Source organism: Notechis scutatus, chromosome 5, assembly GCF_049901735.1.
Source record: "Notechis scutatus isolate UNSWTSFEM ecotype Mainland chromosome 5, rNotScu1.2, whole genome shotgun sequence".
NCBI classification, from domain to species: Eukaryota; Metazoa; Chordata; class Lepidosauria; order Squamata; family Elapidae; genus Notechis; species Notechis scutatus.
This window is the reverse complement of record NC_142013.1, coordinates 7,392,491-7,415,530: the sequence shown is the minus strand read 5'-3', so window position 1 is coordinate 7,415,530 and position 23,040 is coordinate 7,392,491. Positions and strand designations below refer to the sequence as shown.

The 23,040-nt window shown below is 42.8% G+C and overlaps 1 protein-coding gene across 30 annotated transcripts in view; it reads left to right on the top strand.

The window, feature by feature from the left end:
- DLG2 (discs large MAGUK scaffold protein 2) overlaps positions 1-23,040 on the top strand; it is a 1,023,659-nt gene that overhangs the window by 912,099 nt on the left and 88,520 nt on the right. The window lies entirely within an intron of this gene.

Sequence of the window (23,040 nt, the reverse complement as noted above, 5' to 3'; positions counted from 1 at the left end):
TAGATGTATAGATATATAGATATAGATATATATATGGGTTTGGATATTCCTGAAATGAAACTGAGGTTTTAGATGGTAATGCAAATGCAAACTTTAACCAGATTTCTGGTCATTCACTCTGATGATGCATGTCCTGTTTACTTCATGCAGTAGGTGAAGAGAATAGGGTGTTAATCATTAAGTAGCCTACAAAATCGGTTGCGGGAGTCTTGTTTTATGTTTCAAACGAATGATTTTAATACACACACACGCACGCACCATGCTCTACATGTCATCAGCTTTGCTCTTGAAAAATAATAATAATCCTAAATCTTGTCTCGTTCCTATGATGCTGTTACCTCATTCTCTTCAGGTGCTTAAAAAAAGAAAAGAAAGAAAGCTTTAATGTTTTTCTCTCCCTTGTGTATTCACCTTTACTTCGGGCAGTGCAGAGTTAAAGAAGTGCTTGTTTCTTCCATGTTCTCTTTTTGTTAAGTTTGCAAGTTCAATAAGTTAGCCTAAGAGTGTTTCTGAATTTACTTGAAAAAAAAAAGGAGTAATGGGTTATTCAGGCTCGAATCCTCTCAGACCAGTGTGTGTGTGTGTGTGCGCACACGTGTGTCTCTTTGTGTGCAGTATTCTTTCTCATCCAAATCAGGTTGGCATAAAATATTGCACATCTTGTAAGGCTGAGCAATGGATGGAAACTAATCCAGGAGAGAAGCAAGCTAGAGCTAAGCAGAAATTAAGACAGCAAGAACAATAAACCAGTGGAACGATTTCCCTCTAGAAATTGTGGGTGCTCCAACCTGGGAAGCTTTTAAGAAGAGATCGGACAATGATTTCTCTGAAATGGTATTGGGTCCCCTGCCTGAACAGACTAGGGATGGACTAGAGAACCTCAAAGGTCCCTCCCAACTCTGTTATTCTGATAATACCTGGGAAAAGAAGTGAATCGTTTTCGTGCCAGCCATCGAACTAGCTTTAGAATGTCTCGCTGTGTTGCTTGCGACTGTCCTAGGAAAAGCTGTCGTTGTATACTGCTTTAGCCAAATAACAGAGTTGGAAGGGACCTTGGAGGTCTTCTAGTCCAACCCCCTGCTCAAATGCAAACCCCCTTACTCTGCACCATTTCAGACAAATGTGTTGTCCAATCTCTTCTTTAAAATCTCCCATGCAAAAAAACCTTTGTACGAGCACCCACAATTTCTGAAGGGTAGCTGTTCCACTGATAAATTGTTCTCACTGTCTAGAAATTTCCTCTTAGGCTGCTTCTCTCCTTGATTAGTTTCAGTCCATTGCTTCTTGTCCAGCCTTCAGATGCTTTGAAGATTAGGTTGATCCTCTCTTCCTTAGACCAGCTCATCCATCAACTAATATTCACTCCAAATTTCACCAGTGTGAATTCTTTGGAGGGCTGTTGAAAACTCGAATGTGTTTTTTACAAATGTTAGTGCTGCATTTTTATTAACACTGAGCAAACCAGTTTCCTACTGGTTTTAATCATTCCCTTCAGTGGGGTGTTTTTTTTTTTTTTTTTGTATGGGAGTGAAGCTGCCCTTCCTTGCAAGGTTCTCATGTAAATTGCTCAGATCATCTAGTGTTTTAAGACATTAAACTACAATATAAATCGTAGCAATCTTTAATGGGTATCTAAATCTCTTTGACTTTGGAGGGGAGCAAGTTATCTGTCTTGCCTTTGGAGATGACTGCAATTAAGTGTGAATTAAGAATTAAGTGTGTAAGAATATTTTCCACCAGTAAGAGTATTCCATATTAGCCCAAAGGTGTTTTCTCAAGAGGCAACTTGGACTGTCTTTGTTTTTCCTTGAAGAGGTTTCGCTTCTTATCCAAGAAGCTTCTTCCGTTCTGACTGAATGGTGGGAAATAGAAGGATGTATATTCTTTGTGGTCCTCTGGACATTAGCACTCTGAAGGTAGGTGTCTGTTGAGACTACTTGGGGATTTATCTGCAGACCAGAGGATTGCAAAGGACATAAATCCTTCTGTTCCCCACCATTCAGTCAGAACGGAAGAAGCTTCTTGGATGAGAAGTGAAATGTTTTCAAGGAAAAAAAAAGAAACCAAAACATTTGAATTGACTTTTGAAAAAGCACCTTGGAGACAACCATGACCTGAATGACTGAGAATTCCATGTTAGCATCCCCCCCATTGAAATGGAATCTGTTTATATAAAAAGCTGGGGAAACTGTGAGTGTTACCATCTCTATTTTCCCATCTATGTGCAATTTATAGCAGCAATATTAAGTGCTAGCCTTGTCATATATAATGTATAATTTCTATTTCATCTACCACATACTTGCATGCAGAACTGCTACACCCAGTATAAATCCAAGCCATTTTCCATGATAGGGTTGAGAAACATCCCATCAGGAATCCTCAATCCATTTTAAACATCAGCTCCTAAAATTTTATTTTTCAAAAAAAAAGCTTTTATTTTATTTTATGACTGGTTCAACGGGAGCAGATTGGTCCAAAATAGCTGGAGATGGATTTGCCCGTTCTGATCTCAGAAAACATTGCAGACATTTGACATGATTAGATGTTCACATCCAACTGTAAGAGGTTCCTAAACTTTGATTTCAAAGGAGCTTCACGGGAATATCTCTAAAGTGGACGGATGGGGAATAGATTTACAGATAATCAGAGTTGGAAAGGACCTTGTAGGTCATCTAGTCCAACCCCTGCCTTAGCAGTAGACCCTACACCATTTCTGGCAAATGGCAGTCCAGTCTCTCCTTGAAAGCCTCCAGTGATGACGCTCCCACAACTTCCGAAGGCAACTTCTGTTCCAGGGGTTGATTGTTCTCACTGTCAGAAAATGTCTCCTTATTTCCAGGTTGAATCTCTCCTTGTTCAGTTTCCATCCATTATTCCTTGTCTGGCCTTCGGGTGCTTTGGAAAATAGCTTGACCTCTTCCTCCTCTCAGTGGCAGCCCCTCAAATATTGGAAGACTGCTCTCCTGTCTCCCCTGGTCCTTCTCTTCCCTAGACCAGCCATGTCCAGTTCCTGCAACCGTTCATCGTATGTTTTAACCTCCAGTCCCCTAATCATCTTGGTTGCTCTTCTCTGCACTCTTTCTAGAGTCTCAACTTCTTTTTTTATAGTGTGGTTATCCGTAAATCTGTAAAGATCGTAGTTTTATCTCAAAGGATAAAACGTCCAGTTGTTCTCCGCATCAGGAGAGTGATGTGTTTTGGAACAAAAGTCCTGATTTCGCTTACTCATTGGCCATGATGGAGCAGAAAAGACCATTTGGATCTGTAGTGGACAAATTCCGTGAAAATATTGACTCCCATCTCCAGCAGTTCAAACAGCAAAATCCAGATGAGACAGTTGAGAGAGGATTCTGAATTAAAGATGCCTTTAAATTTATGCAGTAAGCACACCATAATTTTTTTTTTTCCCCAAACCAAGTGAATTATGCATAGTTCTGTTACTGAATTTCAAGGAGAACACTGCGGAGCTAAGAAAAGATTGCTGCAAATGATTTCGGGATTGGAGCAACTTCTCTATGCTGAAAAGACATGAAGTCTGAGGGGTTTTTTTTTTTTTTTTTGAGGAGGGGGGATGTCTAAGAAGAAGCAATAGCAGAAGAATGGAGTTGGAAGGGCCCTTGAAGGTCTTCTAGTCCAGGGGTCCCCAACCACCGGTCCCCGGACCGGTACCGGTCCGTGGAACAATTTCTACCGGGCCGCCGGTTTGCTGGGCGCCGCCATCTTGTTTTGATGAAAAAGTGCTTCCAGTGAGCTTTTCCGGGTAGAAAGCGGCGTTTGGGTCCTGAAAGAATCCTCACGCCTTAGTTTCATCGAGGGAGGGGGTGGCTTCGAACAAAACTAAGGCGTGAGGATTCTTTCAGCACGCATGGCAAGGTGAGCCGAGCGACCGTCGCGAAGCCGTCGTGAAGCCCATCGACACAGGTACAAAGGAGGAGTTGAAGGTGGCGGGGAGAAGCGGGGGATGGCTGGCTGGCCGGTCGCTCGGCTCGCCTTGCCATGCGTGCTGATGCCGGTACCGGGCCGTGGATGATTTTGTGATGCCGGTACCAGGCCACGGCACAAAAAAGGTTGGGGGCCACTGTTCTAGTCCAATCAGGCAGGAAACCCTAGACCATTTCAGACAAATGGTTATCCAATCTCTTCTTAAAAACCTCCAGTGTTGGAGCACCCACAATGTCTGAAGGCAAGTTGTTCCACTGCTTAATTGTTATCACGGTCAGGAAATTTTCTCCTTAGTTCTAGGTTGGTAAACTCCTTGTTAGTTTCCATGCATTGTTTCTTGTCCTTTGGAGAATAGCTTGACTCCCTCTTCTTTGTGGCGGCCCCTCAAATTTTAGATGATTGCTATTATGTCTCCCTTAGTCCTTCTTTTCATTAAACTAGACATACCCAGTTCCTGCAACCGTTCTTCATATGTTTTAGCCTAATCCTCTTTGTTGCTCTTCTCTGCAATCTTTCTTAGAGTCTCAACATCTTTTTTTTTTTTCCATCGTGGCGACCAAAACTGGATGCAGTATTCCAAGTTGGGGTCTTACCAAATATTTGCAAAGTTACACGTGGTGTAAAGACCAAAGCGTTGTATCTCCCTCAACCCTCCCAAACATCATAAGGTTGAGTCACCTCCATAGTACAAGATTCAGAAGAGACTGTACAATTGAATTAGGGAATTGTCTGTTATATGGCAAAGTGAAGCATGCCAAGTTTTAAAAAGGTTAGATGAAGTCATGGAAAATAAAGGAGCTAATTGCATTGACGATACGCTTTGGCTATTTGCTAAGAGCAAGAAGGAACGTAGCTAAATAGAGAGGTTTTGGTCTACTTCTGTTCATATCCACGGGTGGGACTATTCCTGAAAACAGATTGTCCCCAGCTTGTTGGCAGTGGGTTTCAATCCATATCTCATCCCTACCATCCAATTCAAGAGTAAAGAAACAGGCAGAAAATCAGCCACTGTTGACATGATCAATATAATGTGGTTTTGGCTCCCAAGAGGGAGCATAACACACCTAGAGATCTGATAATAGAGAATGTCCCAAAGGTGCTATTTCAAAAAAAAAAAAATCTGGACTTTCTTTGCTGCTCCTTGAAGACATTTTGCTTCTCATCCAAGAAGCTTTTTCAGTTCTGGATGAAAAGCTAAATATTTTCCAGGGGGAAAAAAACACAAGAATGTCCAACTGGCTTTTGCAAAACTCACCTTTGGGACAACTATGACCTGGATGACTGAGAATATTGGTAGCTTAGGGTTGAACTATGGGGTTCTTGGTGCTCTCTAAACCTGGTTGTTGTTGTTTTTTGCAGGAAACTCTGCAAAAAAAAAAAAAAAACCACACACACAACCAAACTCAGACAGTAGCAAAGATCCCACATCTAGTGATCTGGAGCAGGGCTCTCCAACCTTAGCAACTTTAAGACTTGTGGATTTCAACTCCCAGAATTCCTCAGCCAGCAAAGCAAAGCAAAGCAAAAAGAGGAATTCTGGGAGGAAGTCCACAAGTTTTAAAGTTGCCAAGGTTGGAGACCCCTGATCTGGAAGGAACATGTCTTCTAGAATAAATGATTGAATCCTCCCCCCCACACACACACACACTTATTGGGCAGGGAAAACTGTACTGCTGAAAAGTAGCTACTGATCAATTCTTGGCAACAATAGACACCTTCTGGCTAACTTTTGACAAAGCATTATTATCTCCCCCTTCTCCCAATTGGGAAGATATTGTCGTTGTCATGTTAACCCATTGAGCATCTCACTGATCCTCTAAGGATCCTGACGGAGCCTTCTTTGTGACCAACACACTCCCCTCTCAACCGTCTCTCTCAAAGTCCCTTCAAAGATCTCTTGTCCATGGAAAGATGGTTTAAGATCTAAAGCTTGAGAGTGTAGGATCCCTCTCCCTCCCTCCCTCCCTCTCCCTCCCTCCCTCTCTCTCTCTCTCTCTTGCAGAGTCTGCAACTGCATCCATCTGCCAGAGAATTTGCATTGTGCTTATCACCATGGGTACCGCTATAAATGATGTCGGGAGAAACGAAGCATAAAAATATAGACACTACAGCTGGGACCATAAGCAAGGGAAGGTTGTCAGCCCAGTTTGTTAAGGAGTGTCCTAAGTTGGTCTCGTTCAGACGAGTTACTTGTGGACGAGTGGATACGTAGGGGCAAATAGGGGCCTTCTAGATTTGGCCCTCTGCCTATTAGATAAGGAATAAGCAAGATTTGACAAGTCGGTCCATAATTCCTTAAGCCAAGGATGGCTTGCATCCCAAACAATTGGGCTGTTTTCAGTGAGATCACATAACTCAGCCAAACAATGATACTTGGTTACTAGAATACAATAAATATAGCATTCCCAAGAACTAACCCGGGCATCTGATATGAAAGGACTCACAATCAACCGGAGTGTGATAAAACTCTTCCATGGAAGCGCCAAAGGTGCTTTTTCAGGAGGCACCTGGACTTTCTGATTTTTTTTTCTTTTGAAGATGTTTCGCTTCTCATCCCACAAGCCTCTTCAGCTCTGACTGGAGGGTGGGGAAATGGAAGGATTTATATTCCTTGCAGACAGCTGGTCATTTGCATCCTTTTAGAGGGTCATTGAGGCCCCTTGGAGGTTTGTCTGTGTCCTCGGGGTCATTTGAATAGTGCAAATGGTTCCTATAGTCGGCAATTTTTTTCTCTGAAACTCCGTTCATACTTCCACACTATTTGAAGGGTGTTCATCCCAAATTGCATAGCTCAAAGTCTGTAGAGATTCTCAGTCATCCAGGTCATGGTTGTCCCAAAGGTGCTTTTTTAGGAGGCAAATGGACTTTCTTGTGGAAAGCTCTGTGTTTGGCTTTGTACAGTTCATTTGGCACTTTAGTTGTTGGCAGCAATTCAAAGGAGAGAAAAGTGGGTGCTTATCTCGAGAGACTATTTGGGACTCATTACGGGCTGGGAATGAACATAATTCCCAGTGTTGAAATAAAAAGAGAGTTGTTTGGATAATTACGGTCTCAGGACACATGGAATGCCAGTTGGACTGTGGATTGATTTGTGACCCACTGCAGGCCTTAATGCTCTTCTTGTAAATTATTCCTGGTAATCGAGCTTTCATTAGCATGCATCAATCAGGTGCTCGAGCACATTATGTACATCAGAGATCTCCTGGAATCCAATTGCAAATGAAAGCTATCTATCTACCTAATAACATCAGAAATTCAGCACACCATGCTTTATGGCCTCCCATATTCTGAAGGATCAGCCGTGTTCTGGTTTCATTTGCAATTGGATTCCAGGAGATCTCGGATGTACATAAAACTCTCATGTTTCTCTGTGTTTCTATGTTTCTCTAAATACTTCGTTAGCCAAATCAGCCCAGCAACATTCTGTTTCAAAGGAAGCCTGCCCAACGTCTGTTCAAACAGGTGGTCAATTCTGCAATTTTGGAAGAGGGCTAGTAGTTCTTCTTTATAAATGTGGTCTCGTTAACTCTGACAATAGAGCTGGAAGGGACCTTGGAGGTCTTCTAGTCCAGTGATCCCCAACCTTTTTGACGCCGCGGCCCGGTACCGGCATCAGCTGGGCGCCGCGGCCCGGTACCAGCATCAACTGGGCGCCGCCATCTTTTTTTGATGAAAAAGTGCTTCTGGTGACCTCACCGAAGCACTTTTTCGTAAAAAAGATGGCGGCGCTTAGCTCGTGAGCTTTTTCGGGTAGAAATGGCTTTCTACCCGAAAAGCTCACAACGCGCGCCGCCATCTTTTTGATGAAAAGTGCTTCTGGTGAGCTTTCTACCCGGAAAAGCTCACCGGAAGCACTTTTTTACCAAAAAGATGGCGGCGCCCAGCAACCAGCGGCCCGGTAAGACTTGTTCCGCGGCCTGGTACCGGTCTGCAGACCGGCGGTTGGGGACCCCTGTTCTAGTCCAACCTCCTGCTAAAGTAGGAGACCCTATCCCAGGGCTGTCAAACTCCCGGGCCGCAATCTCAGATGCATCATGCGCTGACCATGGCCACGCCCAGTTTAGCGAAGGGGGGGGGAGTTCCAATATGTCACGTGACATGAGTTTGCTCCCCCTGCCCTATACAATTTCAGACAAATGGCTGTCCAGTCTCTTCTTAAAAACCTCCAGTGATGGAACATACACAACTTCTGAAGGCAAACTGTTCCACTGGTTAATTGTTTTCACTGTTAGGAAGTTTCTCCTTAATTCCACGTTGGTTCTCTCCCAAAATGCAATGCAAGTGTGTGCCCCTGTGCAGCGGCACACACCCTGCATGCATGCATGCCCCCGCAAATGCGCTCCCCATGCATGCGCCCCCCATGCATGCACAGCAGAAACCTGAAGACCAACTGGTCGGTGGGAGGCATGTGAGCATCCACAGTGGAGTTGAATTGGGGCGAAGGCGCACATGCCCACAGAGGGGGCTCTGTATGCCACCTGTGGCACACATGCCATAGGTTCACCACCACGGATATAGGGCCTTCTGCTTGAGCCGAGGGTTCAACTAGAACAGTGGTCACCAACTGGTGGGCCGGGGACCACTGGTGGGCCGTGAGAAAATGTTGGTAGTCCGCAGAGAAACGTCTCCCCCAAAGCAATTAATCCAGGCTGCGCGGGAACACAAGGCTGCGCCATCCATATGGCCCACCCACCCACTGACCCCCACCCTTCAGCCAAGCACAAACCTTACCTTGAGTAGAGCCACGCAAGCTGGAACTGGAAGATAAGACCAACGGCAGGGGAGGGAAATCCGCCCTGGGGTGGTTTGTTGACGTTGGTGGGAAAGTCGGTCCCATATTCCAGAGCTGCAGTAGTCACAAGACTGGCCCTTTGGTCATCCTGGAGCAGCTCCTCCTCCAGTCCATGGCAGGCCGGTGCACCCGGGTGGAGGAGCAGCTGCTCTGGTATGACCAAAGGGCCAATCCTACTGTGACTACTGCAACTGTGGAATATGGGACCGACTTTCCCACCAACATCAGCAAAACCACCATCAGTCAAAAGTCATATTAGTGGTCCGCGGGATTTAAAATTATGAGTTTGGTGGTCCCTGAGGTCCAAAAGGTTGGCGACCCCTGAACTAGAAGACCTCCAAGGTCCCTTCCAACTCTGTCATTCTCTAGTCTGTATTTGATTCTGTATATTTCCCAGATTTTCATCTTCGAATGCTGGCAGGGTTAGGGGACTAGACTTTTAATCAATTCTGCAGCTGAAATACTGGTCCGATTCAATTATGGTTTTGAGTGTTGTTGTTTTTTACCGTGTTATCTCCAAAAGAGCCAATTTACCTATGCCAATTGAAGGTTTACTATAACGACATAAATAGAATGTTTCTTCTTGTCGCACTAAATGCGGATCCAGTTTTGATTTCCCCTCAATTCCAGTTTGATTGAACAGAGATTCGATTCGGCCCCATTTCATATACTTGGCGCCAGAAGGTTAAGCGGACCAGGAAGTTTTGATGAATATTCTGAGGGTATTTTTGTGTCTTCGGCAAATGGACCTATTTATTTGGACGCCTCGCTCCTCACCATGTCCCTTTGGGGGAAAACAATTTTCAGTTTTGTAAGGCATTTATTTGCCAGCATTTACATTTTAACATGCATTTTCATGAATATTGGCACATTTGGGCAAAATTCTCAGGACGGCCAACCAGCTTGCAAAATGTCGAAATGCGTTCCTTTCTCATTTGTTCAGAAGACCATTACAAATTGGGATGCAACGAAACATTCTTATTCGCCTCATTTGTTTTGCTTCATTTTGGGTTTAAAAAAGAAAAAAAAAAGAAAAAAAACTCAACATTACATAACCGCTGTATTTCCTAAGGGTTTTTTTTTTTTTTTAGTTCTGTTTGGTTAATTGTGGGTGGCTGTTGCATATGTTTGCATGCTTTGTATTATGTTTTGTTGCCTTTTTTTCCTTTGGTATTATTTTTCTCTTGTCATTTTAGCTTCTTGTACACCAGTCAAACCCCCTGTGATTGGGAAAAATTTTTTAAAAGGGGAAAGTATTAAAAACAAAACAAATGGAAAGTGAAAATTAATTCAGTGAATGGGATCTATAGGAACCCTACTCAGTTGTTCAGTAAAAACATGTAAAGATACAGTGGTTAAGGCACAAGGCTAGAAAGCAAGAGACTGTGAGTTCAAGTCTCGCCAAAGCCATGAAAACCAACTTGGTGACATTAGGCCAATCACCAGGAGACTGTGAATTTTAGTCCCGCCTTAAGCATGAAAGCCAGCTAAGTTACTTTGGCCCAATCACCAGGAGAGAGTGAGTTCTAGTCCTGTCTTAGGCATAACAGCCAGTTGGATGATTTTGGGCCAATCACCAGGAGACTGTGAATTCTAGTCCCGCCTTCAGCATGAAAACTAGGTGGGTGATTTTCTGCCTTGCTAGTCGTTTCTGGCTCTAGGGGGGTGGTGCTCACCTCCATGACAAAGCCGAAGAGCCAGCGCTGTCCAAAGTCGTCTCCGTGGTCATGTGGCCGGCATGACTAAATGCCGAAGGCGCACGGAACGCTGTTACCTTCCCACCAAAGTGGTCCCTATTTTTCTACTTGCATTTTTTACATGCTTTTGAACTGCTAGATTGGCAGAACCTGGGACAAGTAATGGGAACTCACTCCGTTACGCGGTGTTAGGGATTCGAACCGCTAAACTGCTGACCTTTCTGATTGACCAGCTCAGCGTCTTAGCCACTGAGCCACCGCGTCCTCTAAAAATAATAAAATAATAATAATAAAGGCAGGATATAAACAAATAAAAATATATAGAAAAAGTACTTCCACTGAACATATCGGTGAAATATTTGCTGTTTGCTTTCGAGCTTCCTTCTCAAAGAGCTTAGATTAATAGCCAGAGCCATGCTGGGTCAAGTAACACTAAAATTCACTGTATATTATGGAAAACTATAAGAAGCCAAAATAAAATCCCTAGAGCAGGGATGTCAAACTCGCGTCATCACGGAGGCGTCACGTGACGTATCATGATTTTTTTTTTCCCTTTGCTAAACTGGGACTGGACATGGCCAGCGCATGATGCATCTGGCCCGTGAGCCACAAGTTTGACAGCCCTGTCCTAGAGGGGCACAGTTCTTGCTGGGAATGCTTTCAAGACACCTGTCCATATTTGTCTCCTAAGTATTAAAAGTCAAATTTGACCATGCGTTTCCACAGGAAGTTTTCTTTTAAGATATGGGAAAACATTACAAGGAGATAGAACACAGAACATAGAATAACAGGGCTCAATTGTGGTCGTAAGTCGAGGACCTCCTGTATTTGGGGGTCTGAACTGGTTAATTACAATCCTTTGCTACCTTACAAAAATCCTGGTTGCTTCCTGAATTGGTGTGCCTATTGTGTTAGTTATAAGAAAATAAAATGCTGGCACGGGATAATTTTAAACTAGAGAGAATTCTTCGACTTCACCAAACTCTAAGCATTTCTTATTTCAAGGCCCTCTCCGTGAGAATCCCTTGGCTGCATATTTGTTCGAGATTTAAAGCCACTTGAACATGAAAAATCAGAACAGAGCTGGAAGGGACCCTGGAGGTCTTCTAGTCCAGCCTCCTGTTCAAGCAGGAGACCCTATGCAATTTCAAACAAGTGACTTTTCAGCCTCTTTTTAAAAACCTCCAGTGATGGAGCACCCACAATTTCTGGTGGCAAGCTGTTCCACTGGTTAATTGCCCTAGGAGGTTTCTCCTCAATTCCAGGTTGCTTCTCTCCTTGATTAGTTTCCATCCATCGTTTCTTGTCCTGCTTGCTAGTGCTTTGAAAGATAAGTTGACCCCCTCTTCTGTATGGCAGCCTCTTAAACACTGGAAGACTGCTATCATGTCCCCCTTAGTCCTTCCTTTCTTTAGACTGGCCAAACCCAAATCCTGCAACCGTTCTTCATAGGTTTTAATCTCCAGGCCTTTAATCGTCTTAGTGATCAATTTCATGTTCATTTCCAGAGCCGAACACTTTCTGATCTGGTGTGCCAAGGAGAGTCTAAAAGTGTTTCAAAAGTCATCCCCTCGCAACAGCATCATTAGACAAACAACAAGCCACGCAGCACCTTTGCGAGTGCAAATTTTTAAGTGAAGCCATCCGCAGAGGTGCTAAACTCAATCCAATTATAAATTAAGAATTTGCAGTGTCGAAACCTGAGGTCTTGATTAATTTTCAAGAACAGGTTCAGGAAACTTGAGTAACTTGATAAGGGACCTTGGAGGTCCTCTAGTCAAACCCCCTGCTCAAGCAGGAACCATTCCAGACAAATGGTTATCCAATCTCTTCTTTAAAACTTCCAGTGTTGGAGCATTTACAACTTATGGAGGCAAGCTGTTCCACTGACGAATTGTTCTCACTGTTGCGAATTTTCTCCTTAGTTCTAGGTTGCTTCTCTCCTGGTTTAGTTTGAATATTCAGTATCAGTTTTGGTATTAATTTGAATATTCATTGACTATTTTCAGTCTAATTGGTCTGAGCTCTGTTTCCACAGTCTCTGAGTTCAGATTTCTCATAGCACCTCGAACTAGCTCTGGTTTTAAGAAACTTTTGTGCAGCATGGATGAAGGACCAAGACTGAAGAACTTGTCATAAGAACTTTTCATGCATCCTGATGTTGAAATACCAACTTTCCTCCTCATGCACTGGATTGCAATGTTGTGATATCTGGAAACAGAATAGAATAGAATAGAATAGAATAGAATAGAATAGAATAGAATAGAATAGAATAGAATAGAATAGAATAGAATAGAATAGAATAGAACAGAACAGAAACAAAAATGGAATAGAATAGAAACAGGAATAGAATAGAATAGAAACAGGAATGGAATGGAATAGAAACAGGAATAGAATAGAATAGAAACAGGAATGGAATAGAATAGAATAAAAACAGGAATAGAATAGAAATAGAATAGAATAGAATAGAATAGAATAGAATAGAATAGAATAGAATAGAATAGAATAGAATAGAATAGAAACAGGAATGGAATGGAATAGAAACAGGAATAGAATAGAATAGAATAGAATAGAATAGAATAGAATAGAATAGAATAGAATAGAATAGAATAGAATAGAATAGGAACAGGAATGGAATAGAATGGAAACAGGAATAGAATAGAATAGAAACAGGAATGGAATAGAATAAAAACAGGAACAGAATAGAATAGAATAGAATAGAATAGAATAGAATAGAATAGAATAGAATAGAATAGAAACAGGAACAGAATAGAATAGAAATAGAAATAGAATAGAATAGAAACAGGAATAGAATAGAATAGAAACAGGAATGGAATAGAATAGAAACAGGAATAGAATAGAAACAGGAATAGAATAGAATAGAATAGAATAGAATAGAATAGAATAGAATAGAATAGAATAGAATAGAATAGAATAGAATAGAATAGAATAGAATAACAGAGTTGGATCTTCTAGTCCAATCCCCACCTTAGGCAGGAAACCCTATACCATTTCAGACAATTGGTTATCCAATCTCTTCTTAACAACTTCCAGTGTCGGAGCATTAGTTCTTGACTTACGACCACAACCAAACCCAAAATTTCTGCTGCTAAGCAAGACAGTTGTTGAGTGAATCACTGCAGCGGTTAAATTAGTAACACGGTTGTTGTGTGAATCTGGCTTCCCCATTGACTTTGCTTGTCAGAAGGTCGCCAAAGGGGAATCACATGACCCCAGGACACTGCGACCATCATAAATATGAACCGTTGTCAAGCATCCCAGTGTATCCCCAAATAGTTGGACATGTTCAACGGAATAGGGAATGTATTACCATGCATGGTGTAGCTGCAAAAAAGTGCAAGAGTTTTGGCTCAGGATGGAGAAGTGGTTGGAGGAAATGTTGGGTTTTAAATTAGATCATGTACCAGAATGCTTTCTATTAGGAATCACGTCAAAAAAATAACAAATAAAGATGAGCTGTATTTGATTATACCTATTATTACTGCGGCAAGGACATCATTTGCCCAGAACTGGAAGGAGACAGACATACCGAGTGAAGACGAAGTAATAAACAAAATCTTGATATGCGCTGAAATGGATAAGCTAACCTTAGAGATGAAAAATAAAGACGAGTCAGCATATTACGTAATTTGGAATTGATTCTATCACTGGGGGAGGCAGAAAGGAAGGTCTTAAGTCGGGAAAAGAAATGCTGAGAGGGTATGGAGGGTATGAGATGAAAATAGGACCAATGATTCTGGAAAATGTAATATGTGATATATGTATATATGTATATATTTGAACAATTGTATATAGGGAAATACATATTTATGTAATACTGACCAAAAGTTATGTCAAGCTGACTTCACTACGTTCATTGTTTTTAAACTGCTTTTTTGTGTAATAAAATATTTTTAAAAAATTTTTTAAAAGCATCCGAGTGTAAATCACACGACCACAGGGATGCTGCAACAATCATAAGTGTAGGGAAATGGTCATAAGTCTCTTTTTTCAGTGCTGTTGTAACTTTGAAGGTTCGCCCAATAAATAGTTGGAAGTTGAAGGCTACCTGTACATTGTTGGATCATCATAATTCACATTTTATCATGGTGGTAGCTAAGACTGGACATATTTCTTAGCATTGTATAGTCTTCTTAGAGATATTCAGTTTAGCATTTTTTCCTGCTAGACCTGCCTCAAATCTTCCAGAACAAATCTTTCATATCCTTTGATCTGTTCTGTGTGAGTCTTGTATATTTAGTGTCCAATGTCCATTGATTGATTGATTGATTACCATTCAATTGCTGCTGATTCTTAGCAACCATCTGGATAGATTATCTTCTACTCTACTCAATCTTGGCCATTTAAGCCTCTCAATAGTACATTCATTGCTCTTTTAATCAAAACCTTCCACCTTGCCCCTGGAACTACCTTTTTTTCTTCTTTTCCATCAATGTTTCCAAGCATTTTAAATTTCCTAAGGGAATCTGGATCTCTGCATAAGATCTCCAAATTATAATAATCAGAGCTTGGTTATTTTTGACCAATCTGAGTCAGTTCAGTATGATGGTTAAAGCATCAGGCTAGAAACCAAAGGGCCATGAGTTCTAGTCCTGCTCGAGGCATAAAAGCTGGATGGGCGACTTTGGATCAATCACCTGGAGACAGTGAGTTCTAGTCCCACCTTAGGCATGAAAGGTGGCTGGGTTGGTTTAGGCCAATCACCAGGAAATGGTGAGTTCTAGTTCCACTTTAGGCATGAAAACAGGCTGGGTGACTGCCAGTCATTCCCTCAGATTCCAACTGTTGTGAGGAAAATAGAAGGAGGAGGAGGTAGTATTAGATATGTTCACTGCTGTGAGTTGTTTATAAAAAATATAGAGGCAGAATATAAATAAAATAAATCAAATTGTGCTTGGCAGGACTTCTGGCTTGAATTGATTTACAATCCACTCCTTCCTTCCTTCCTTCCTTCCTTCCTTCCTTCCTTCCTTCCTTCCTTCCTTCCTTCCTTCCTTCCTTCCTTCCTCTCTCTCTCCTTTCCTTCCCTCTCTCCCTTTCCTTTCCTCTCTCTCCCTTACTTTTCCTTCCCTTCCCTTCGATTCTCTCTCTCCCTTTCCTTTCTCCCTCTCCCTTTCCTTTCCTTTCCTTTCCCTCTCCATCTCCATCTCCCTCTCCATCCTCCTTTCCTTCCTTTCCCTTCCCTTTCCTGAACATCCATGATTTCCTCAGAAGTCTTCTACAACCCCAAAGTTCAAACACAGAAATGTTCTTTTCCCCCCACTTCTGCTTCTTTCAAGTTCAGCTTTCCATAAAACCTTCCCTTGAACAATTCTGATTGCACAATTGGTGTGGATTAAACAATCCACACCAATACACAGCACAAGATACAGAGGAATAAAATAAAAATAAAAAGGAAGGAAGGAAGAAGATGGAGGAAGAAGAGAGACGGAGGGAGGGAGGGAGGGAAGGAACAAGAAAACAACAATGAAAAAGGAGTGACAGGTCACAGCTTCACTATTTCAGGGCCGTATTCACTGTATGGCTTTGAAGTGACTTCCAATCACCTCGAATTGCATACTACACTATGTTCAAGGACAGCCATGGAGGTTAGGTGGGCAAAAGACTTCTAGGCAGGGGTGGGATTCAAAAATCCCAGCAACCGGTTCGCTGCCTGGTTACTGGGTGGGCGTAGCCAAGGTGGGTGTGGCCTACAGAAACTTCCGGGAGGGCTGTTTTTTGCCTTCCCCCGGGGTACGGAGGCTTCCCTCGGGCCTCTGGGAGGGCAAAAACAGACTCTGGGCGGCTTCCGGAAGCCAGAAACAGGAAATGAGACACGCACACACAAACACACACACCCTCTATCTCCTATTGCAGAAGGCCCATTTTTTGCCCTTCTTGACCCTGCACTTACCTGCATCCAAAATGGGCCACGTAGAGACTCCTTGTAGGGGAGGGGCGGGCAGGGCCAGCCCGTCGGTTCAACTAACTGGTTCAGTGAACCAGATGTAAATTTAACATCCGGTTTACCTGAACCAGCCCGAACCAGCAGAATCCCACTCCTGTTTCTAAGGATGAGTTGCTCACAATTTTAAACAAAAAGGTCACCTCTCATCGTCCCCAGGAAGCCGGCATTGAATTCATTATCAACCCTGAAGACGCTGACCGACTCACTAAATGTGGTAACATCACTCCAGATTGTCACCCATATTTAAAAAACCCCATATTGCTTTACAAATGGCTCAGCAGAACTGTGGAGACTAGAATAGGAGATAGAGGGTGTGTGTGTGTGTGTTTGTGTGTGCGTGTCTCATTTTGAAGGACAAACCGTGGATAACATTTGCAATTTTTTTCAGCATCATTTTGTTTCTCTTCCTGGGTAGGTTTTCAACGCTCTTAGAATCTAATAAAAGAGGCAGTTTTGCGGTTAAGGCAACAGGCTAAAGATCAGGAGACTGTGAGTTCTAGTATTGCCTTAGGCATAAAAGGTGGCTGGGTGATTCTGGACCAATTACCAAGAGACTGGGAGTTCTAGTCCCACCTTAGGCGTGAAAGCCGGCTGGGTGAATTTGGGAATTCAAATTTTTTAACAACCGGTTCTGTGGGCGTGGCTTAGTTGGTGGACGTGGCTTGGTGGTCATGTGACTGGGTGGACGTGGCTTGGTGATCATGTTATTGGCTGGGCGTGGCCAACTCAACATTACTCACATCGAGACACGCATCTCCTCGCCTGGCCTCTCATGACTGTGGGGATGTTGCAACAGTCGTAAGCGTGAAAAATGGTCATAAGTCACTTTTTTCAGTGCCATTGTAACTTTGAATGGTCACTCCACACAAGCAAAGTACTAGCAAAGGAGGGGAAAAAAACTCCAGAGACGTTCCTGAGACAGGAAGTCTAGTCCTGCCAAGAATGTAATAAGGGTTAATGGAGAGGCAGTTTCTGTAAGCAACACCAGAATGTTTCCTTCCCGCCTTCCTTACAGGATTAGGCCAGTAATTTCTTCTAACAACCGGTTCTCCGAACTGCTTAGAATGTTAACAACCGGTTCTAGCAAATAGGTGCGAACGTGTAGAATCCCACCCCTGCTTTGGGCCAATTACCAGGAGACTGGGAGTTCTAGTCCCACCTTAGGCACGAAAGCCTGTTTGTTAATTTTGTCTCCCTGAAGTTGCACAGAATCTGGGTCTCTTGAAAAGTTCCTTTATAAGTAACTAGCTTGAACCGGTGCTTCATTATAAAACTATGTGGTCAGGCTTAGTTTTTGGGGAGGAAAATAAGGGGGGGGGGAATTGTGCCTCTGCCTACCAGCATCCATCAATATTCATCTTGCTAGCGTCCTGTCAGTGTGTGAGAGAGATGAGGGCTATTTGTAAACTGAAACATGGAAATTGAAACAGTATTTGCTGTGTGAGCAAGGAGGAGACAGCAAGGAGCCTGGGCATGGCTTAGCTCAACTGTTCTGTACTAAAGCTGCTTGGTGCTGTGAAACTAAAACTGAAACTGAACCTCCTCTCCTCTGCTTGTGTTTTGTCTTTGGAACAGATTTCTTTTCAGGTGGGGAGGGGGAGCAGAACTCTTTAGCATCAGAGCATGTTAATAATTATATAAGAAATACTAATGCTCTGATGGTCATTTCAAAAAATCCTTTCTTAGTGAGCACCTAGAAGCCAAGAGGAACATATGTGCCAAATTTCAAGTTTGTAAGCTTTACGGTTCTGGAGATTTTGTGATGAAATGTGAGTGGTATTTCGCTTTTATAGAGAGAGATAGAAATATCCTATAATTTCAAGACTGAGTTGAAACCAACCAAGACAAAAAGGAAACTTCCTATTCCCTCTCCCTATAAAGTCTCATTTTTATTTTTTGAAAGACAAAGAAAGTCAAAGAGAATTCAAGTATATTCTTCACATAACAACTCTGCTCTTTTTTCCCCCCAACATGTTGCAGGTTTCTTAGCTGGGACCATTTCTGTATCGGGTGCCGTTTTTATAACAATTTCTCCCAAGGGGTCTCGAAGGCTAAGAACATTCTTTTTTGGATGTTCTTCTTAGCTGAAAGCCAAATCAGGGCATGACAAATTGGGCTGTCATCCAAACTGTCAAAATCCAAAGTGAATCCTGTAATCAGCATCCTAATTTGAACGAAATGTGTTAGTTCAATGCATAATTATTAAGACTGCTGTATATCATAGTAAGTGACAGCTTCAAGCCAATGTAGAAAAAGGTAAGTTAAATTGGTTCATACTTAGAACATAGAGTGTAGAACAATAGGATTAGATGGGAGAATAGAATAGAATAGAATAGAATAGAATAGAATAGAATAGAATAGAATAGAATAGAATAGAATAGAATAGAATAGAATAGAGAATAGGGACTAGAATAGAATAGAACAGAATAGAAGAGGGAAGAGAAGAGGAGAGGAGAGGAGAGGAGAGAAGAGACCAGAAGAGGAGAGAAGAGACCAGAACAGAACAGAACAGAACAGAAATAGAACACAACAGAACAGGACAGAATACAATTGAATAGAGTAGAATAAAATGGAATAGAACAGAACAGAAATAGAACACAATAGAACAGAACAGAATACAATCGAAAAGAGTAGAATAAGATGGAATAGAACAGAACAGAAATAGAACACAACAGAACAGGACAGAATACAATCGAATAGAGTAGAATAAAATGGAATAGAACAGAACAGAAATAGAACACAACAGAACAGGACAGAATACAATCGAATAGAGTAGAATAAAATGGAATAGAACAGAACAGAAATAGAACACAATAGAACAGAACAGAAATAGAACACAATAGAACAGAACAGAATAGCAGAGTTGGAATGGACCTTGGAGGTCTTCTAGTCCTCCCTTCTCAGGCAGGAAATCCTATGCCATTCCAGATAAATGGTTGCCCAATCTCTTTTTAAAAACGTCCAGTGATGGAGCAAGTGTGGTGGCAAGTCGTTCCACCAATTAATTGTTCTCTCTCTTGGGAATTTTCTCCTTAGTTCTAAGGTTGCTTCTCTCCTTGATTAGTTTCCATCCATTGCTTCTTGTCCTGCCCTCAGGTGCTCTGGAGAATAGATCCACCCCCTCTTCGTTCTGTCAGCCACCCAAGGACTGGAAGACTGCTATCGTGTCATCCCTAAGTCCTTCTAGTCCATTAGACTAGACATACCTAGTTCCCTCAATCCTTCATCATATGGTTCGTCCCTCCCAGACCCTTATCATCTTTGTTGCTGTTCTCTGCACTCTTCTTGGGGTTTCAACAACATTTTTGTGTCCTGGTGACCAGAACTGGACAAGTGTGGCCTCGCAAGTTCCTGTAAATGTCATCTCAAGTGAATTTGAAAGACTTATGCAGCCTTTTCATTATTTGCTGCAATTTAATATTTCAGGCAATGTTATGCTATCTGTCAAGTCAAAAGCTTTCTCTGTAAGTTCCTAGCAGAAAGACATGAATTTCAATTGTCTTGGCAAATGTTTCTAGTTTTGCTTAGAAAACTACTTCGGCCTACCCATGTAGCCACCAAGAGTGGAGTTCAGCTGGAGGGCTAGTTTATTTTTATTAATTGTCACATGCGGTCTCACAATAAGAGTGTGTTCTCACCATGAATCATCACATGAAGAAAATATTTATCAAATGGGTAAATGATAGAAAACTGTCTATTAATTGTAATTACTACAGATGAAGCTAATTCCATAGTATGTCATATTGATTGCAGCTGTTGGGTGGGCTGCTGAGTTGGATAGCCCAAACAAACATTTTTGAATTCTGATGCTTCTCAAGTTCCCATCACCATTTCCTACGTTCATTCAGTTACTTGTCTTAAGTAATCACAACAATCTCCAGTTACCTCCATCCTACCTCTTGGAAGGTTACGCACATAACAAGTGTTAAGAGAGGTTATGAGTCAGTACAAGTCTGCATCACGCTTGCTATTTCTTTCAGCTTTGGATTTGATCCCCGTTTCCTTCTCCATTTCTAATCCAACTTTTTATTTTATTTCATTTATTTTTTTTGTCAAGCGTGTATTAGATAACAGATATAAGTATACACATGATTATTAATACATGAAATGGGTAAGAATAAAAGGAAACATTAGGACAGGAATGGTAGGCATGTTGGTGCACTTATGCACGTCCCCTACAGACCTCTTAGGAATGGGGTGAGGTCAATAGTAGACAGTCTAAGGTTAAAGTTTTTGGGGTTTGGGGAAGAAACCACAGAGTCAGGTAGAGTATTCCAGACATTGACCACCCTGTTGCTGAAGTCATATTTCCTGCAATCAAGTTTGGTGTGGCTTACCTTGAGTTTGTATCTATTTTTTTGCTCAAGTATTGTTGTGGTTGAAGTTGAAGTAGTCATTGATGGGTAGGACATTGCAATGGATAATTTTATGTATGACGCTTAGATCAGACCGAAGTCGGCTTAGTGGATTCGTTTATGTTTGATCTCTACAATGTAATGGTCCTCCTTGGGTTGTCGTAGCGCCTGAACCGATATTTCCTTTCTCCCCCCATTCTGTTTCACTGCTGGCATTGTTGCTCTCAGGATTGATTGCTATGAAGTCGATGAGACAAACTGTGGCTTCAGAGGTGATATTCAGCCAGTTCAGACCAGTTTTGGCATACCAGTAGTGAAAAATTTGACCAGTTTGGAGAACTGGCAAATACCACCACTGGCTGGCCCTGCCCACCCACCCCCGCCATTTCCTGTCCTATGTTCCCTTGGTTTTTTTTTACCTCAGCTGATTTGCGAGGCAGAGCGGATTACCGCACGTCAGCCGAGTTAAAAACAGCTCACCTCATCGAGGGCGGTCTTTGAGTGCTTGCGTGCACATAGAAACACGCTCTCGTAGAAGCACGCTCTCGTAGAACCGGTAGCACGCAATTTGGAATCCTACCACTGTGCAGCTCGTATACCACAGGTAGCCCTCTTGTGTATTGTTCTGCGGATTCTTCCGCAGGGGAGTAACTGGAATGTATGGGGAGCTGGGAGGGAGTTGAGGAATTCAAGAGCACCATCTGTGGCCTAAGAGAATTCCTACACCTCAAGGTTGAATGCTGGGAAACTTCCAAAAGGTGCAGACTTTTTCAAAAAAAAAAATGACTCTATATGATTGGTAAACAATGGACAGTGGGTGGCCCCAGCTGTGGGCTTCGAAATTTTTAGCAACTGGTTCTCTGCCTGATTGCTGGGTGGGCATGTCCATGGTGGGCGTGGCCTACTCGGCCTCCTGCACCAGGGGGTGTTTTCCCCCTCCCCAGGCTCCAGAGGCTTTCCTTCAGCCTCCAGGAGGCCCGTTTTCCCCCTTCCCAGCTCCAGGAGGCCTTTTTTTGCCATCCTTGAGCCTCCACGTGGGCCCTACATTTAACTGGGATCCAAAATAGACCATGTGGGGACTCCAGGGCGGGGCCAGCCAGTCACTGGAACTACCAGTTCGGCGAACCAGATGTAAAATTAGCATCCGGTTCACCCAAACTAGTGCGAATCGGTAGCAGCCCACCCCTGGGTGGCCTGGGGAAAAAGGAGACTTTTAACCCAAGTTTCTTTTCCGCAAAAAAAAAAAAAAAAACCCAGAACTGGTTTTGCTTCTTCTGTAGCCATGTGAAGCTATCAGTAAAGTTATACTTTTAGAAAAACAATGCCCTGGGATTGTTGCTTTTTTTTGCTGCCAATGGGACAATTAACATCTAACTTCCAGATGGAACAACCAGGAGGTCTGACTCTAATTCCCTCAAAAGTCTTTACTACAAACCCTTGTGTTAGTTAAGAGGTTTTGGCTCCCGTTGCTTAGGATGTAATTCGAAACTAGGAGGTGTAGCCGCTCGGATGTGCCTGTTTTCTGAAAGGCTGGCATTCTGCGGATGGTTGTTCCGTCGCTCCTATGCCTTTTCCGGTCAGCGAAGGGATTTCAGCTTCTTGCCTCTTTCCTATAATAGAATGCTTCTAGGTTCTGCTGTGGGTTGAGCTGGGTGCAGTGGTGGGATTCACAACTGGTGTGACAACTGGTTCGGTGAGCACGCACAGCGTTTGACAACAACTCTAAAACGTACCTTCTGCCGCAGCCCCGGTGAGTAAATACAGCTGATGCGGGGCTGTCCGCTGTGCTGTGCGAATCAGCTGGGCTGCAAAACAAGGAAATAAAGGACAGACAGACTAGGGGGGGCGGGGGCAGGGACCACTAATCGCCGGAGCTACCGGTTCAGCTGAACCGGTCCGTACCGGCTGAAACCCACCCCTGGCTGTGTGAGGAAATCCACATACCATCATAATCAGCAAAATGACAGTATCTTGTCTCCTGCCTGGGTATTTTTTTTGGGGGGTGGGGGGTTGATACAACTAACAGCTTGACCCTATAACAGAGGCACAGAAATAAGTCCCTATTGCTGTTAGTTCTATTCTTCTCTATAAAAACACACGTAAAGCTTTTTCAGTTCCAATATATCATGAACAGGCAGACAGTCTTGTGTTCACTGAAGAGTAGCTGTGTTCAGGCGGTTCTTTTCAAGTGCTCCAACAGAAGAGTTTTTTAAGAAGGGTGTCACGCCCTTGTCAAGAGTCTGAATCCAAGGAGGAAGACGAACAGCTGACAGGGAGTGGGAGTGT